This window comes from Haliaeetus leucocephalus, unplaced genomic scaffold, assembly GCF_000737465.1.
Source record: "Haliaeetus leucocephalus isolate CR32 unplaced genomic scaffold, Haliaeetus_leucocephalus-4.0 Scaffold577, whole genome shotgun sequence".
In the NCBI taxonomy this organism is placed as follows: Eukaryota; Metazoa; Chordata; class Aves; order Accipitriformes; family Accipitridae; genus Haliaeetus; species Haliaeetus leucocephalus.
The window spans coordinates 2,438,203-2,457,509 of record NW_010973013.1 but is presented as its reverse complement, the minus strand read 5'-3'; positions in this window follow the sequence as shown (position 1 = coordinate 2,457,509).

The following is a 19,307-nucleotide window of genomic DNA, read 5'->3' as shown; positions in this document are numbered from 1 at the left end:
TTTCTTTCTGCTCAGAACAGAAGGTTGAAGCCCTGCCATCTGTGTTTGTCATCAAGCTCATCTAGGTAGCAGGATGTCAGACCAAAACATTTCTCTCTTGGCTTCAAAGTTGCAAGGCCCGAAGCTGGTCTGTAAGGTGTTGTCTTGATCATACAAAATGTAGTTCCTAGTTTTGTGCATTGCATCAATCTGTGGTGTTTAAAAAAGATCGTGTTTTTATAACTTGATTTTATATGTACACGGTGTGAAAGGAAACACCAGGATACTACAAACCTACAGAAAGCCTTAGTTTTCAGAGATCACTGAGTATATTAGAATGTTTTAACCATGTACCAGTTACTCTACAGCAACAATAAAGACCTGAAGCATTGCATGTGTTTAATTTTGCCGTTTTCTTTTTACTGTGCGACATATTCTGTATGCACCCGTAAGGAGCAAACCTTGTCTTCAATCGTATGGCTGTCCATTGGGCAGGTTTGTGGCTGTTGGGGTGGTACATCTCCCTGCTCTCCATGGGAGGTTGGAAAGGGGCGGCTGGCTGTACCTTACCTCCTAGTCTCTTCACGTAAAGGGATGCAGAAGCCTCTGAGCGTGCGAGAGGTACAGCTCAATTTTAGCCTCGCTTTGCTGCTTAACCAGTATTGCTTAAGAATAAGCTGTTGCTCAAAAGAGCAGGTTGGGTGGTGATACATAGGTAAGTCCTCCATTTTAGCTATGTCCTGTTACCACCCATGTAATGACTGACACAAGAAATGATCTATGGCACGGTTCACGTTCCTAGAGGACCTGTCTTTAATGGAACTTCAGGGCACAGGCTCCTTCATTTCTCTGTTGTCCAAATGCTAAGCCGGTGCGGAAGGGCAAGGGCTGTGTTTCTTGGGAGCTGTTGTGTTCCTCGTTACCTAATGGGAAATAGCCTTGCTGGGACTGCCACACCCCACAGCAGCCCAAGCAAAACACCTGCATCTCCAGCAGGTAGCATGTGCCAGAAAGACCACCAGAAATGGAGACCCTGGTAGCAGTTTGTACAGCTAGAGATGATACTTGAAATGTCTCCGTATGCTCAGAGCGTTCAGATCAGTCCCCCAAAGTTGAAATGAGCCATGTTCTGTATTGAGCAGCTTGTCTCTCTGAAAAGATGGTTGTCACTTCCTCTTTGTTTCCTCAGAGTTCAAATATGCGGTAAAAAAATTGATTTCTCTGTCCTACCTGCCATTACAGAAAATAATAGTAATGGAGGCCAAAGCTTTCACCCTCCAGCTGCCCCAAACGCCTCCTTTGCAGTTCAATATGAGTAAAAGGTTGTCTTATTTCCTGAGGACTTTGAATCAGACCACAAGCTATCTCAACTAGAAATTATTCCCGGGAGCAGGGAGCACAGTCTGTGCTTATAACATGCTTGAGTGACTCTCATCCTAGAGAGGGTTTGTGCTGAGACACATGAGAGGCAGAGAGAGCTCACCTCTGTCCTTGCGGGGCCTCTGAAAAGTCCCAGCATCTTTAGCAAGAGTGGAGATAGGCCCTGAATTTTTAAGCAGATATCTTTGTTTTATTCCAGTCTGGCCTCTGTATGGTTTTGTCATCCCTTTTTCTGGAGTTCTTCATGTGGGGTGACTCTTTTCTCTGGTAGTAGGGTATGCAGGAGACTGACAGGAGGAGTTTGAGCAAAACTCTGCCTGCGTTTTCTCAGATAGGCGTTGCTGCTCTCGGGAGAAGAAGGGTGTTTGCTCCTTCTGAGATACTTCACGCTGGGCCGCGTGAGAGAGGTGGGCACGCAGGGGCTGGTGCGATTGTAATGGGTTTGGTGGTCAGCACCCTCTTCCCTAAATTTCTCTCTGCATCTTGCTTGTCAGAGGGAGGAGGTGCGAGCCCCTTCACTCTCATCTGCAGTGAGCAGAGAAGCACCTTCAGCCTTACCAAAGGGAAGAGCAAAAGGGGCTCAGGCTTTACCCTTGGTTCTGCATCCACACGATGACACCCAGCAGAGGAGGATACGCTGCTCCAGGGTGCAAGAGCAGGAGGAGATGCTGCAGGAGGAGGGGGAGGCAACGCCAGGCACTGCTTTCTGCAGAGCCGTAACCTGGCACGAGCATCACCGCCTGGTTTTGCCCTCTACCCCCCTGCACTATTTCTTTGCCTGCCTTCAAGGCTTGCCTTGCTGCTCAAGCTGCTGGTTGTCTAGTGAGCGAGAGGAACAGATATTAACACTGAACCCAAAGGGAAGGGACACGTTAGGGATAACAGGATAGAGGCGCTGGGGAAGGTGTTGGCTTCTGCCAGTGCTGGGTACAGCTGGTTGGGACGTGTCATTGTGTTTTGGAGGCTGAAGGAAAAGCTCTACATTAAGAGTCTTTTATACTTAGACATCTCTACAGAAAGAGGAGAGAGAAAGAACATTCTCCATGGGGTGGTTCACAGTGGGACCCACGGACTGCCCCAGGAGGAGCCTCTTTATGTTCTTACCTGACAGTCTGCCCACTGATGCTGACATTGCCCATGCGTGCCTGTAGCCAGTCGGGGTGATATCCCCTCTCTTTCCATACTCAGGTTTTTCACTTGATGTCCTCTGTTTCAAAACATGCAAACGGCTCCTCCTGTTTCTTGACCTGGCAGCTGTGCAAGACCCCAAGTTCTTTAAGGACAGAGTAATCCCGCACTGTCAGTAAGATTCCCACCATCAGGCTGGGAAGCTGCCCGGCTTTCCAGGAGAGCTTGCAAAAATCGCTTGTAACGCAGCGCTGCCTGGTGCAATCTCTGCATCGCCTGGCAGCCAGGTGCTCCCCCGCCTCCCTGGGAAGGAGCTGCCTCGTTGTCCCCCTCCCCACCGCCGCAGTTAGATTTCCTTCCAGATTATCCACTGAAATGATTGGAGTGGAGATGCTGTTCACGCTGGTAGGTCCACAGGTTTTCTCCCTACAGCTTTGCACTCCCTGCCCAGCGCTGTTCAAAGAGCACTCTGAAGCTCAGCTCTGAACTTGTTTCGCTTGAGAAGTACCCTTTTTATAGCTAATGAAGCAAAGGTTCCCCACTTCCCAGGAGCTTTTCTTAGTGCTTTGTGATGGGCACAAACCATCAGAGCCAGTGGATCGGCCTCAGGGTCATGGTGGGGAAACCTTTCCTCTGCTGCGAAGGCGGGAGGGGGTCCCCTCCCAGCACTCGGGGTCTGGTTAGATCAGACTGACATGCACAGTCCTGGCCGTGGGGAGATCAGGGGCTGAACTCGGGCTGCTTCTAGCAGGCCTTAACACCAATCCCTGGAGAAGCAGAACCATCCATTTAAAGGAAATGCTCAAAACAACCTCTTTTCAGCAGCAAACAAAACTTCTGATTCCTTTCCGGCTCTGTGCCTTCCTTCTCCTCTCTCCCTCCCAGGACCAAGAGGAGAGAAGGTTTTGGGACACCATCTATGCTTCAGTTGCTTAAAGCAGGAGAACGTGATCCTGGGGCCACTGTCCCACGTGGATCAAGCTGTGCTGGCCAGGCTCACAAGGCAGGAGTTGAGGACTGCTTGACGCCACAGGCTCCTTGCATTTGTCTGCCTCCGGAGAGACCCACAAGGAGAGGGGCCGGATCCGGTTCCTCACCCGCCGCTGGTCTCCTGCATGGGCACGTGCCGGCTGGTTCCTCTTGCTGGGCTACTGCATGACCAATGCGAGATCCTCGTGGCTAACACAAGGACAATGGGACACAGAGCATCGTCCTGCAGGACCGCAGTGTTTCAGCCACCAGCTGGGAAGCTGGAGAGGAGCACTTGGGAATGGTGCGGCTGTGCACGGACCTGCTGACCGACAGCCCTCAGGTGACCTTGGTGGTCTTCTCAAAAATGCTGTGGGTAATGGAGGCCGGGGGGGGACAGTGCACAGACACCGCTTACTGTAAGCCAAGGATGTGTCCAGCACCAACACTCACGTACGGGTTTGAGGCTGCATGTCCGTCTGGGACAGGTATTATTCCCAGTCTCCGAGGTCTCAGCTGGGAGCGAGTCCCACCGTCACGGGCAGGACAGCGCAGGATGCAGCTGACCTGCAGCTGCTGGGATGATGGGCAGCAAATGTCACATTGCCAGCAGCAGCAAGGACTGGGTATTTTATTCCAGATACGATAACTCAGCTGCTTGCCCATTCCCATCGCTGGCATATGCCCAGCACACACATCCCTGAGAGTATTTGTCCTAATAATTCCGTGTGGTTTTGTCTGACACAGGTGGGAGGGGGGCTGATGTTCAGCTGTGATCTCTGCTCTCCTCTCTCTGTTCCTGCTCCTGCACCACGTGCAGGGACACCTGCGTGCCCCCAGAGCGGGGGGGCCTCAGCCTACACACCACATGCCCAGCCTGGCTTTAAATTAAGATGCTGAAGCTCTAGGAGTAGTCTGGCTGCACAGAGCTCGATGTGGGCTACTCTGCCCCACTCTCAACAGGTAGATGAGCTTGCTCCGAGTCCCCCGCTGTCACAGCCAGACCACTCTCCCATACGGCAACTTAAAAGCCCACTGGGGGATCTTGGCAAGCCTCTTCTGCAACAGGAGGGCTGATGGAGCTTCCCTTTCCTTCCCAGCCACTGGTAAAGAGCAGTGATGGAGGCAGGAGGCCAGGGGGAAGCATGTGACCTCTTGCTGCCTTCTCTATTCTTACGCCGGGATGAGCTGCCAGGAGCCGGGGAGCTGGCTCAGGCCTCTGTGGTCCATCACTTGGGCTCTTGCAGGTGTGCAAGGGCAAACCTGACCTTGCGGTCACTCGGTCCTCAAGTGTCTACTGGGTGTGTGACATCTCCAGCCGCATTACTGCAGATGCTGCTCTCCTCTAGAGGTTTTGCTTTTCTACCCTCGCTGGGGAAGGGGGGATCTTTTCCAGGAGCCCCTGAGAGCGAGCACAAGGAGATGTTGTGTGCAAGATCACAGCAAGGTGTTCGGGTCTGCCTCCTCACAACATGTGAAGGTTAAAGGCAGGCTCTCAGCTTTCCACTGCTAATGACAGAAAGTGCTGTGTAAGTGAGAGAGCGCCTAATTAGGGATTAATGAGAAAGGAGCCTGTGGTTTTATTATCTGTTGGACGTGAGTACCGTGGATGAGCAAGAGAGGTTGCATTAGGTGCTTCCTGCTGAGTCCTTCCAGCAGGAAAGCCCTTAGCAGACTTTCTGCACATTTAAGGCCGGGAGGTAGACGAGAGGGCTGCAGACAAGGAGCGGTGGGGCTTGGTGTCCTCTGCTGCAAGCTGGGACAGACCCCAGACCTGTGGCCCCACGGGTGGACTGCAGACCTTGGGGCAAAGACCTTGGGCTCTACTGTTGGGTCTGCCACCGACCAGCGGTGTGTCACACACCTCCCAGCTTCCCAGGTGGTTCTGCAGGATGGGGGACATCTCCTGGGGATGCGCTGCTGCGGGGGGACACACCACGCTGTGCCACAGACCCTTATTGTGGGTGAAAAGCAGCTCCAGCCTCATGAGAGTCTGTTTAGTCACAGTTGTCCCTTTTCCTCAGACTGGTGCCAGGCCGTGGCACATCAGGAGAGGGGCTGTCCGGGAGCAAAAGCACAGCTATTTGCTGCTGTGAAGGCCAGAGCAGAGGTCCCCACTTTGGGACCAGCCCTCTGCCCTGCTTCAGCCTGTATCTGGTAGCGAGGGACGTTGGAAGAGATCAGATTGTTGACTGTTAGATAAAGACAGGAACAAAACCAGGGAGGTTGAATACCTAATCTTGAATTAGCTTCATCATTCCTAGCCATTGCACAAAAGCTATTAAAGTTATTACAGGACATGCTGGATGCTTGCACAGCAAGAACAACAAATATAGGTAGAACGGTCCTTGTCATAAATATCACTCAAGCCGTCTCAACAGCTCTCTTTCTTTGCCGTCATGATGCTGCTTGCAGCCAGCCTGGCTGAGCGATGCCAAACCCATGGCGAGCGGTGGGTGCATTTGATGGAAACAGCTACTTCTCTTTCTAAAGGCTTGCATTGGTTTATGATTAGCAGGTGCCTGAACATTTCTCAAGGAGAGAAACCTCCTCAGGTGGGGCAGACTGGGCTTCTCTGGGTCTTTTCCATGGGGCTTCTGCTGCAAGTGCCACAAGAAACCAGAGACCAGGGGTTAAAAATCACTGTGCAAAAACCCCACTTATGCCTGCATTTGTCAAGTCTATTAATATTGTGCTTCATACTATACTTTGAATGCTTTATTTAATGATTACTCTGCATTTTGCCACTCAGCCACTGCAGTCACATCTAGGTCCTAAACTTATGTTTATTTTGTAAGATCACAGCCCAACTCCACTGATGCCTTGCTATTTGATACCAAGATGTCTTTATTATCAAGCACATGGACTTTCTAAGCCTTCTGTATTGACACAGCATGCAGTTAGGTGCCTTTATTGCTCTGTTAACCAAACCAGGTGCCTTTTCCAGTGACATACCATTGCACCCCTAGGTATGAAGTCCTGCGGTTAGCCCTAGTCTGCCAAATGCTCTGACACATCCAGTTGGGAAATGAACCCAGCTTTTAGCTAGTTCTCTCCAAATCCTAATCCTCCCGTCCCATCCCACCCTGCTGCATCTCCCCCAGCAGAGGAGAGGATTAGAAGGGAGGACCTTGCCCCGCACACTGGCGTTGGTGGGCAGAGCAGAGAGGTCGCGCTGAACCTGGAGTACTTCCAGGGCCACTGAACCTCACTGAGTCACTCATTAAGTCGATACAGCAGGAAGTCATCGAAAATAGAAGAGAGTGGAAATAAAATAAATAGCAAGGCATCCATTCACACCCTTGGCAGAGGTGTTTTGGTTCCCGGTCCCCCGCGTGCCCGCAGGGAGGACAGCCGCTGCTTATTAGACAGGTTATGTAATTGAAGTGGTCTATATTTATCAGGAGTGCGTGGCGTACACACCTCAAGGGTCAGACACGCCGCAGTTTGGGGAACATTAGCTCCCCTAATGAATCAGCAGGGAGAAGGACCTAAAAATACAACTCGGCTGCAGAAGGGCATCATCGAGTTGCTGAGGGAGCCACGGTCAGGAGGCCCCGATGTGCCTTTCCAGCTCTGGCTGGAATTGTGATGCTGTGCTCAGACGCTCATCGTCTCTGAAAAGGCAGGATCCAAGCTACACTAAGCCTCCTTTCAAACTTCTGCTGTGGTGTTGGATGTTGAACCAGTGCCTAAAGGAGGAGAAAGACCCTCAATCCATGCCATAACTACCATACTGTAAAGTCAACCTCCTTTTGGGGCTGCTCTCCCTCTAAGGCTGGCAATTCTGGACTGGCGCTGGTCCACCTCCTGCAGGCAGGGTGCTGGGCTCACCTGCCTGCTCTGGGTTTCAGCTTTGTGACTTAGGACTCTTGCATGGAAGGAGCATAAAGGCTGGGGATGGCCAGGGCTGCCGGTTTCTCGCTTCCCAAGTGAGGGTATCAGCCATACAGAAGGCAAGCGATGACCATCTAAGCCTGCATAGGTCTTACCAGTGCACCAGGCACTTGCCATCGTTCTTTTTGCATGGGTAGGGCTGGAGAGAACCACCCCATTGCTCCACACAGGATGGGGGAATCCACCTCCGGTGTGTGGGATGGCATCCTGGTGGTGCTGAGGCGAAGCGATCTCAGCAGCCAGTGGCTTGGCAGGCAGCAGGTCTTTCATGACCTCATCCTCTTTCAGCCTGGCTGTGCCTGCTGCATCCCAGTGCCATGCTGGTCTGCACTGGGAGAGCCCCCGGGTGGCGTTTCTGCTACGTGGAAGGGGGAAACCTGAACACGAGTGGGATGAATCCTTCTTTATAGGGCGTAGTACCACTAAAAATGATTGATTTCGTTCAGGGGTCAGGGAGGTCCTTGGCTGGTACCAAATGCGGAGGCTGGTCTGCGCCACCTGTGCTGAGCTCTGCTATGGGTGCTGGTAAGACACGTGCTTCGTGTCACCTCCTCGGCTTGGGGTTGCCTCAATGCTTTGTGGATATCTGTCTGTCATCACGCTTAGCTGCCCAAACATCTGCAGCCAACTGGGCCTTGCTCATGCCGGGCAGAAGACAGCTTGCAGGAGACTCCTGAGGACAGATTTGTTACGGGGGTGCTGCTGAAGAGGTTACAAGGACGGCTACGTCTGGTTCACCTTAGAGCTGAAAGCCAACATGTATCCAGCTCTCCCTTTTGCTCAGAGATCCTGCCACGTCCTCCTGCTAAGGGAACAGGAGGAGACTTCATCACTCCTGCAAACTGTGAGACCTGAGGAGGGCTCCTGCCAGGCGTTGCCTACCCACAGGTGAAAGAAACCCCCCCAAAAACCAGGGGAAGGCTCGTCTCCGTCATGCTCGATGACCAGTCTGCAGGAGCAGCAGAGCTGCTCCATGCTCCTTCAGCTGCCGGTGGAGCGGGGAAGCTCCAGCACACCAGCGATGGCCCATGGTCACCCCGTGTCAGGCTGGAGACATCAAGGTGAGCAGCCAGCTGGAGGGGTGTTTCTGAATTCGTTTTGCATGAATAAAGATGGTTAATGAGACCTTTTGGGGGGAAACTGGAACAGATGGAAGGAAATAACAGGTAGTCTCTCTTTTCTTGGTTTCTATTATTATAAGTAAATCTGTTTGCCTGCAGTGCCCAAGAGCACAGCTCAGTACCCTGGTTTACCCAGAGCAGTATAGGCAAAGAGCGGTCCTTACCCCAGGGGCCCTATGCTGTGTTTGGGCAGTGTCCGTACATGCCATTTACCTTTTTAAGATCTTAAACGCTGTGCCCCGGACCAAATTCTGCCTTCCTGTATACCTGATGGAGGACCTGCCCACCAGAGGCAGAGAGCAGAGCCTGGCTACGCAGCCTGTCCCGTGAGGCTGGTGATCTCCTCGGTGGCTGTGAATCCCTGTCACATCCCCAGTTAATGTCTTTGGTCCTTGGCTTCACGCGGTTTGGCAGCCTGCCCCACGCAAGGGCCAGGCCACCGTGCTAAAAGTGGCCCGGGTGGGCACGTGCGGCTGTAAGACCCGCCCTCCACTTGAAAAATATGAAACTGTAGAGGGGTAAATTGCACGGAGGTGTTTTCAGTGACCCATTAAAGCCAAGGCTGATGTCCCTCTCGGTGGGGTTCGGAGAGCACTGGTACCGACTCAAAAAATGTAATCCCAGGGGCTCACTCTGACCCACCCGGAGCCCCCACGCTTTGTTATGGTTTGGAAAAGCTTGGCCAGAAAGTGCTTTCTTATTGCTATTTTTGTGTGTTTCTGAAGAACAGCTCTCCATGAATGTCGGGGTGGAGGTTACCTCCTACAGGAGCAGTAGAGCTTCCCGACTGCTACAGCTAGTATTAATTAAGCCTTGAAAGGAGGATCCTGCTGAGCTGTGGGCTGAGGAGCAGCAGCGTCTTGGGGGTGGTGAAGGCAGAGGGCAGAGAGAAAGGGGGGATCCGGCAGTTCGGGGGCTGCCCTGGACAGAGGAATGCAGGTACCACATGGAGCTCTGCAGGTGTTGGGCACAAGCTGGGATCCTGCTCCCCACCTGAACTACTTCTGGTGCCAGGCTGGAGATGCTGGCAGCCCTGACGGGGAGGACAGACCCCTAGAAAAGGACTAGGAGGTCAAAACCAGCGGTCACGTCTATGCTGTGGTCCTGGGTAAGGCATCTGTGCTGCAGTCACGCATAGTCTCTGTCCCACCTTCAGCATAAGCCTTGGAGGTTTTGACATAAACCACAGGAGGACATTCCTCCCATCACGCTCTTAGTTCTGCTTGTCTGTGGGGTGTCTGTGGTCACTGCAAAGTCCACGCATGCCACTGGTGGCACTGGGTCAGTTCTTCTGGGCTCTCACTGGCCAAGCACCTGGGTGCCAGCTCCCCTCTGCTCCCGGCTGAGGCTCGGAGACCCAACCCAGCACCACCACATGGACGCACTCACTGGTCAGCCCTGGCCTCTCTGGGATGAGGCTCTGTCCCACAGCGACCGAGGAAAAGGACTGATTCAAATATAGCTGCGGGGCTGGTCTCTCCGCTGCGTGTTTCCTGAGCAAGGTAATTTATTTGGAAGAGTTGGTCCTGGCAGAGATCTTCGTGCACGTTTTTCTGCTGCCCTCGGTCCTCCCAGCCGATAACTCAGCTGCCACAGCAGCTCCTCCTTCCCCGACCTCATGTCCCCTGGACGGGCTCACGAGGCACATCCCTCTCCTGCAACAGCTGCTGAAATTGCTTTTTATTTTTAAACCCTGGGATGCAAAAGCCCTACCTTTATCATTCGCCTGCAGTCCCAGCAGCTCCATGTATCCTCATTAAGCAACCACCAATCATCAAATGAACCTGACAGGCACAAAAGGCAGGGGGAAACGCGTGCCCACAGCTGATCCCGGCTCCCTGGGGCTGCAAAACGTTGCGGGGGGCTTCTCCCTACGGGGTGGGGAGCCCGGGGGAATGGCGAGCTTGTGCCTTCCTGCTGCAAGGTGGGGCCGGTGGCTGCAAGGGCTGAGTTCACCCCAGCTGTGCCAGATTTTCTACCAACAAAGAAGAAGAAGAATTCTTTAAAGGGGGTTAATGGGATGGGAAAATGGCAAACTGGATTACGGGCCGTGCAATTTTATTTTCCTCTTTGGAGATGCTATTTAAATAATCCTTTTATTTATTTATTCTTAATCTCTGTAGTCCACACCCTGACAGAGGATGCCTCCAGAGCAAGGGGTCCACCAGCCTTTGGTCAGTGGGGTGCAAGGAGATGTGTGTGGGCAATGAAATTGGGTGGCAGCCTGACCCCCAGACAGGGCTGCTTCTAAAGAAAATTTGGGGAGAGGGATGGATCGTGCAGGGATATTGGTGCAGCCCCCTGTCCAGGGAAAAACCAACTCCGATTTGGCTGTAAATGCCCAGGCATTCAGAAGGGCTTGGACTTGATGTGTTGAGCTTGTGTTTTGGTCAGGACTAGCTCCCAGGTGGTTTCTCTAGCCACCAAACTTGCTACAGAATCTCCCAATTGAAAGGTCCCACTGCATTTTGGAAGTGAGCGTGCAAAGCCAGTATAGGCAAAGAAGGAATCATGCTGGGAAATGCTATGGCAATCTCAGTGATGGGACTGTGCTTGTAGGCAGGAATCACACCTGTGGTGCGGTGATGGGAGAAAACGCAGTCGTTGGTGCTCGTTTTGGGGCCAGGAGCCTGCTTTCTGGAATATACTAGAGCTGGGCCTACAGCAAAATTACAGCGTGACAAGGATGCTCAGGAGTCCCTGCTGGGGTACACTTCACCCTGAGACAGGCACCAGCTGATACATAAATTAACTTTTTTTTCCCCCAGCTTTCAGAAAAGGTTTACGCTGGGCTCTGTGATTGCACAAAGTTTTAGTACAGCTCCTATCTCGACTAAATTTCTTCAGGCATCGCTAATTAAATTGAATTTACTGAGATGACAAGCGTCTTTCTCGTCTCGCCCACAGCTGTTGCGACTGCTGCTTGGGCTCCGGCGCTGCCTGTTCTGTCCTTGGGCTCTGGCCGTGACAGGCTCAGGTTTGGGCAGGGACCTGCCACGGCTCCCCTGGGGCTGCCTGGGCTTGGGGACACTGCCTGGGTGCCTCTGCCAGTGTGAGAACTGAGGGGCGGACCAGCGATCAGCCCAGCCTGGTTTTTATTTCTGCAGATAACTCGGGTGGCCACAGACTGGTCTTTGGTCCCTCATCGTCCTCCTGTCCATGCCTGGTGGGGACAGTTAATAATAGATGTTGGACGCTGCAGGAAGATGCAGAATTTAAATGAATTCCCCTTCCTTCTCAGTAATAAAAATGTTTCTCCCCTAAGAGTCCCTTGATTAATTGATCCGGCAATTGACAAATCAAGGATGGGAACGCATAAAATCCAATAGAAAGAGATGAAAATAGCATTATGTACCATCTGATGCAGTCAGCAATGTCATGCAACGAAATGACTGCAGAAAAATAGGGCCTTGAGCTGGAGGAGCCTTCATTAAGATGTGGCAAGGGTATTATTAAGTAAAAGAACATTGATTTTGTTTGAAAGATTTGGCCATCCATATTAAATATAATCTCAGTAATGTAATCTCGGTAGTTGCTTTAAATGTCAGCCTCACTTGGCTACATCTGCTTGCTGGGGTTGCTGCTCCGAAATGAAAATGAAAACTTCATTCTCCATCACCCATTGTACTCCATTAGCAGCTAGATAGGCTCTGCCCATACAGGGAAAAATTAGCATATGGTTTTCCTATAGGGAATAAGCGTATGCCAGAAAGGCCTGTGTATATAAAACATATGTGACGGTAACAAAACAAGTAATTTACAAAGACAGAAGCAGCCAACACACAGGATATTTCAAAGCCAGAAATCACTTTAAACTCTGGGCTTTCATGTGAGACTTGAACGCTGGGCCAAATTCTCTGCTGCTGTTAACACAAGTAGCTCTGCTGGCTTCAGCTCAATGTCCTCGGAAGTTGAAGCCCCTATCCCAAGCCCAACCTGACAAATTCTGCTAAAGAATTTTTTTTTCTGGGTCCCAGATATCCAGATCCAGCGACAGCAACGCCTGCACAGGACTGCCATGGTGTGTGTTGGTTGGCTGGAGGGAGGGGGCACTCAGTGGTGCCCCCCATAGCTCATCAGAGAAGCGGGTGCTTCAAGATTGGGGAAAAGCACCACCGAACTCATAACCTTACAGCACAGCTGATGCGAGGGTCCTCACCCAGGTGGGTGTTCCCACAGCAAAATGGTGCACGGCACCACTGGTCCCGACTGGGAGCATGGGGACGGTCTCAAAGAGGCATGAACGTCGCGTCCCCCAAGCCTCAGAGGAGTTGGGGATAGCATCCCCTGTGGCACCATGCGGGAAGAAGGAGAGGAGAAGGGTCTCTGCTGGAGACATAAAGTCAAAACCCAGCAATATGTAGTACGAGTGCTCTTTGCTGCCTGCCGAGGCGATCTACAGCCAGAAATCCAGCACAGCAAATGCAAGAGGTGCTCTCATCGTCTGAGACAGATAAAAACTTTGACCAAATCCTTGCCTGTGTCTGTCTGAGCCCAACACCTACTCTGCTCCCGCAGGAGATCTCCAGCCCTGTGCTCTCTCCCCAGGGCTCCGCGATGAGAGCAGCAGCCTGTGGACAGTGATGGAAACAAAAGGTGCCACCAGACAGGAGGGACCATGGGCTCAAAAGTAGCTGGGAAAACATCGGCAGGACCAAGGGAAGATTGGAGAGTTTCGACGCAGTTATTCCCGCATCCCCTGGGTCCAGTGAGCACCGGGAAGGCAGCGGTGCGGAGAGCAGGTGCCTGAGCACATCGGTTGCACAGCTCTGTAAAGGATCAAAACAATTTCCTTGTGAATCAGAAGTGTCCAGACACAGCTGAAGGCACCGAGCCACTTGACTGTAATGGAGTCAATTTTCTCCTTCAAAGTGCAGCATATAAACCTTTTTATAGCCATGCGCCGGCAGAGCTATTTTTTCTCCCCGCCAGCTGTTGAAAGCCATTTCTGTGGCTCCCTCTCCAAGCCTTCGCCTGCTGTCCTGCAGCTACCGTTTCATTGCCCGCTTGAGCGCTTGGGAGCTGAACGGCAAAGAAATAGAAAGCTACCACTCTGCTCTGACATTGCTTTGGGGCAGGGAAGGAGTCCCTTACAGGTGGGGGCTGGCCAGGATTTGGGGAGGGGGAGCAGCGGTGTGTGCCAGGCTCTCCCCGTGTCCCTGCAGCGTCAGGTCTTGCTCCGTGCATCGCTTGAGTGGTGGGGCTGCAGCAAGAACGAGCTGGTGAGAAAAAAAAGCAGGGGAGTGCCTTGCCCCAGGATGCTGTGGACACCAAAAATATGGGTCCAAGGGGGGGACCGGGCACATTGGCAGAAGAAAGCTCTTTGGAGAGCTAATTAATGCACAGAAAACATCTCTGGCGCTGAGCTCCTCAGGGACACGTTGCTGGAGATGGGGAGGGTTTGTGAGCTACAACCCTTGTGGTTTTACCCTAATTTTATTCTCCTCCTAATAGCCCCTTTTCAGGTAACAGGCTGCACAGACCTTTGCTCTGACCAGCTTCTACCTGGCTTGATGTGGAAACCTAACGATCCTTCCTTAGGTCCATTGACTATTTTTCTGTCTCCGTTGCGACGGTAAAATCACCGTACAGATCATCCTACTGGCCTTCGCTGGGTAAAGCCCGCATTGCCCTAACATAACCATGACTTAAGTGCCAGACCTGAAACAAGAGGGGCTTTTCCCCCCATCTTTCCTTGCAGTAACTGCGGAGCGGGAGCAGCGGTACCTTTCCCTACGGAAAAGGGCAGAGGTACCACAACCACGGCTCCACGGAATAAGTGCCCCTGCATCAAAAGTAGGGCTTGACGTTTGGGGCACAGATGAGGCACAAACACCTGCCTCCCCTTGCAATCGGTCCCAGGGGGTGTCCGATGGAAATACAAACACAACCTCCCTCCGGGAAAAAAGGAAGAAGAAGAAGAAAATGGAAAGAAAATAGATTTGTGTTGGTTGGGTGAGTCTGGTAGTTTTGAAAAGCTGCAGAGCACAAAAGGGAAAATATACATGGAAAGCAAAATATAGAAGCTTTTGTGTGATGCCAGTAATTTTCCTTTCCTTTGCTGAGAAAGGAGCTGCATGAATGTGTGGTGTTATGATTTGCTCTTTCAAACGGCTGAGTCAAATACGAGCTAAATTACAAAGAACCGTATGGAGACATGAAGGACACGTAATGACAATATTTTGCCATTCCTCCCTCAGACTAGATGGATGTGGAAAGCAGGAAGAAGAAGAAAAAAATTGCATTAGGATTCAGATAGGATTTTGATAGCAGTTATTAAATGAAATGTAAAGGTTATTTTTAAACCCAAACCCTGGGTGCTGCTCCAAGCATGAACAGACTCGCAAATGATCTGAATTTTTCCATTTTCTTAATATTGTTCCTATGGATGTGTTTAGCACATAGGCAGGCCCTGCAACCTTAAATTAAAGAAATAGGGAAGGCAAAAGAAGAAACAAGCATTTCGCTGGGTACACAGGCAAAATACATACCAACAGAGCAACAGCTGAAATTGATATTTCATTGCCAGGACCCCTTGCTCCAGGATAAGAGCAGCAATGAGCAGGACCAGGATTTGGAGTATCCCATGCACTGGTTCAGCTCTCAGGGTTTCATCTCCTCAACCCTGAATACAATTCTGGAGTAGATACTGAGTATTCAGAGAAGGAAATGTGCCTGCTGTTGTCCAAACTTGGCCCAAAAGCCTCTGTAATGATTCCCATTGACATACCTTGATGAGTCGGTCCCAGGCGCAGGCAGCAGGTCCGGAGGCAGCTGGAGTGGGCAGGCTGGCAGGATTTCTGGAGAAACCCAGGCAGACTTCACACCTCAGTTCATAGGAAGCTCCTGCATGTCCAGTTTCTGGTTATTGGTCTTGCAGAGTTTAGGTGGGATTCAGCAGTGCCTAGACCTTGTTCTGTCTTGATGAGGAGCTGTGGTTTCCATCCAAGAAGAGGGAATAAAAGGGCTTGTTGTTGCTCGAGCCAGAAAAGTCAGCCTTGAGATCAATCCACCAACCCCAGTGGGGTGACAGACATCACAGAGAGAAGAACCATCAGATTGTCCCAGCCCAACCACCGCAGGCGCAGGGCTGACCTTCAACCTTCTCGCTCGCACCCCAGCGTGCAGATCCAATGTCAGCCGTGAGTAACTCATCTGATGACTGGAGATCATCTGCCATTTCATCTGCATCGTGGTCACAAACCAGTTGTGATCCCTCCAGAGTGTTTCGGGCCAGAACTATCTATCGCACCTGCCTGGCAAAGTTTTCTTCTCTAAAACCTTTCCATAATTTGCAGTGCTTGAGGCACTGGCAGCTGATACTGTTTTTTGCAAATGAGAAGTACTCCATGTGGCAAAAGGTGAGTGTGGACGAGGGTAGTAAAGGTGGTTGTCGGCCGCAGTGGTTATTTTCCATAGGGGAACAGAGATTGTGTTCACTAGCATCCCTGACCAAGGGCTGCAACATGGTCACTGGTTTTGGGTTTTGCTGACTACTGGGCTCAATATTAAGGCCTGGTTAACAACATGCCCCCTTTCCAGTCAAAGCCTTTTCTTCCCTTCCCATTTCTGAAGAGCTCAGGACTGCAGGATCTAGGCAGTGATGCCAAGCTAAGGTTACCTACACAAGCACCAGCTTGCTCCTCCTTCCTGGTTAATGTGGCATTATGTGGCATTCCAGTTGGCTCAGTTATTGGGCTTTAATATTGTCATCTTATTATTTTTGGTGCTGCTCATCATGAGCATCTATCCTGGTTTCGGCTGGGGTAGAGTTAATTTTCTTTCTAGTAGCTGGTATAGTGTTATTGTTTGGGTTCAGTGTGAGAAGAATGTTGATAACACACTGATGTTTTCAGTTGTTGCTAAGTAGTGTTTAGACCAAGTCAAGGATTTTTCAGCTTCTCATGCCCAGCCAGCAGGAAGGTTGGAGGAGCACAAGAAGTTGGGAGGGGACACAGCCAGGACAGCTGACCCAAACTGGCCGAAGGGGTATTCCATACCGTGTGATGTCATGCCCAGTATGTAAACTGGGGGGAGTTGGCCAGGTGGGGCGGATCGCTGCTCGGGAACTGACTGGGCATCAGTCGACGAGTGGTGAGCAATTGCATTGTGCATCACTTGTTTTGTATATTCCAATCTTTTATTATTAGTGTCATTTTATTATTGTTGTCATTATCATTATTAGTGTCTTCCTTTCTGTTCTATTAAACTGTTCTTATCTCAACCCACAAGTTCTACCTTTTTCCTTCCGATTCTCTCCCCCATCCCACTGGAAGTGAGTGAGCAGCCGCAATAGTGCTTAGCTGCTGGCTGGGGTTAAACTGCGACAGCATCATACATAGTAGCAGTCATACTACTGCCGTGAGAGCTTGTGAAGCAGCGTGTGTTGCCAGTGACACACAAGCAGCCTCCTCTCTTCCCAGCCCGAGTATTTACTCTCCCTTACAAGCTTCCCCTGGCTGCTGCCGTTCCCTGGGAGCGGCGAGGGGAGGAGGACGCTGCCACCTTACACAGAATGGGCTGCCCATCTGTATGCTCTCCATGGCTGTGGTCATAGATATCAGACACGGGATCATTTGAGAAACACCAGGGGAAAATGCTGAACCGCAAAGTGTTAAGAAGGAAAGGTTAAAGGACTCCCACCAGCCCTGCGAGCTCTGCCAGAGCGGGAGGCTGTGATAGCAGCACCCCCGGTCCATGATGCTGTGATCCTCTTGCTTGATCCCACATTTTTCTGTCCCGGCACGTGCACATCAACGACTTGCTGCACTCGTTTGAGCTGTGCACTGAATGATGATGAAGTGACATCGTCATGGCAACAAGTGTGGATTTCCTGGTCGCATAGCAACCCGATGCAGGCTGATGTAAGATGTGTGCTTGTTTCCTTCACTGGCTGCGCTCCTTTGATGTGTCTGTGAGATTTGGAGTTGTTTTAGTTGGGTTTTTTTTCATCTGTTGGACGTGCCGTGACATCAGAAGGATGAGAATGTTGTTTTGTGTGTGCACAGAGGGGAAGAGACAGCGATTATCATCTCCTCTGCGAGCCCTCAACCCAGACGCTGTCTTGCTTAGGGGCACTAATATACACAGCTCATTTTTAGAGGCTTGATAGTACTTAATCTTGTATTTATTGTAACTACTTTATGTAATATAGACTCGAGGAGACAAGAAGATGCCTTAAGTGATTTTGTCTCAAGATGTCCCTCTTGATTTTTGCATTAGTCTTGTCAAAGGCATGATATTTTTGTGCATGGGGCAGCTGTAAACAGGTCTGATTTTTCCACAGCAACACAGCACGGTGCTATAGGGAAAGCTGCAGGCCTGATTTTTGTGCAGACCAGCTATCTGCAGAGCTGACTGACCCACTAGCTGTTTCATGCGTCATCTGCAGTACGGCAAGACAAATCCTTGTTCACAATCACACCAAATCTCTGTACGCAACATGAAATGGTAAAAGTCCGTAGCATCCTTCTTGCTTAAGGCTGTGTTCCTTTATATTGAAGCAGAAGAAGGTCTTTACAGTGATGGTTGTGGCTTCAGTCTGTGCTGATGGCCAAATGGTCAGGATCTGCAGGTCTCAGAGCACGTGTCTGCTAAACGTGTCTCAGTTCGCTGGCAGGGAGGACCCAGGTAAGATATTAGAGGTAGCTCGTAAGAAGCTCACGTTGCATCAGTCTTCTCCTTGGTATCTTGCTTTGGAAATTCTGGGCCGCCATCTCAGGAAGAAAATTAGCACTTTAATAGCTAGTGACCTTAATGGAAGACATTAATTCAATTAGCGCAAAATGCTCAGCCTTTCAGACAGCTCTGTTCAGCCCGCTCTGCTGCAGGATATGTGGAGACAGCTCCTGTAAGCTACAGAACGTGAAGCAGCCACATCAGCACACGTGCTTGGAGGAGGGTGGCCTGGGGTCCTACTCCAATCAGCATGTGTGAATTAGGCAGAACAGGTCTCATGTAGGAAAAGCAAAGTTCTTCAGACACCTTCATTAGCTTGTCCTGGTAAGGATGAGAAAGACAATCCCACACTGGCATGGGGAGCTTTGTCTCTGGCCTCTCTTCTAAGGTCATGATGGGCCTTCAATCATCTGGAACCCTGTGGTGTACATCAGCTGGAATGTCATTTGGGAATAAAGAACAACTATTCAAAGCAGGGGATGCTGAATTAGAGCTGAGGGACAAAAATCATTCAGCAGGTCCTTCCAAATCTACTGGACCCAAATTTCCCAAATCCATTTCTCCCTGCTTGGCCCTTTGCTTGGCCCTTGCTTGTCCCATGTAGATCAATGGAAGATGATGAAACGCTTCTGGTGATGCTATGTGTGGCCCAAGGAGAGAAGCAACAGGCTATGAGACAGCCTGGAAGAGGGAAGGGACAGCAAGCCCTTAACGGACCAGAATCTGCGTTAGCAGGGTAGCACAGAGGGATGGGACATCCCTGGGGGAGGCCAGGACCACCTCACTCAGTCAGTTGCCCTTGCTCAGAGAAGGATGGAGCTGGAGATAAGGGCCTCCTGCATATAGACTTGTGCCTGTATCTTTTTGTGCTACGTGGGATGGAAAGTCTGGGCACTCAGCAAATTATGCATCCATCCATGCCATTGTTCATGAGCAGACATTGCCCTAAGTGGTTTGGGAGAGGTGGAGGGACTATACATCTGTGCAATATAAAGGGGGAAAAGTCCCCTGGCTCAGCCAGGAAACCCATGCATGTCCCAGTAACTCCAAAATCTAAGAAGTGCTGATCATAATAGATAGATGGATAAATAAATAAATAAATGAAAAATAAAAAATATTGCTGTCAGGTTTCATCAATATGGCACCGCTAACTCT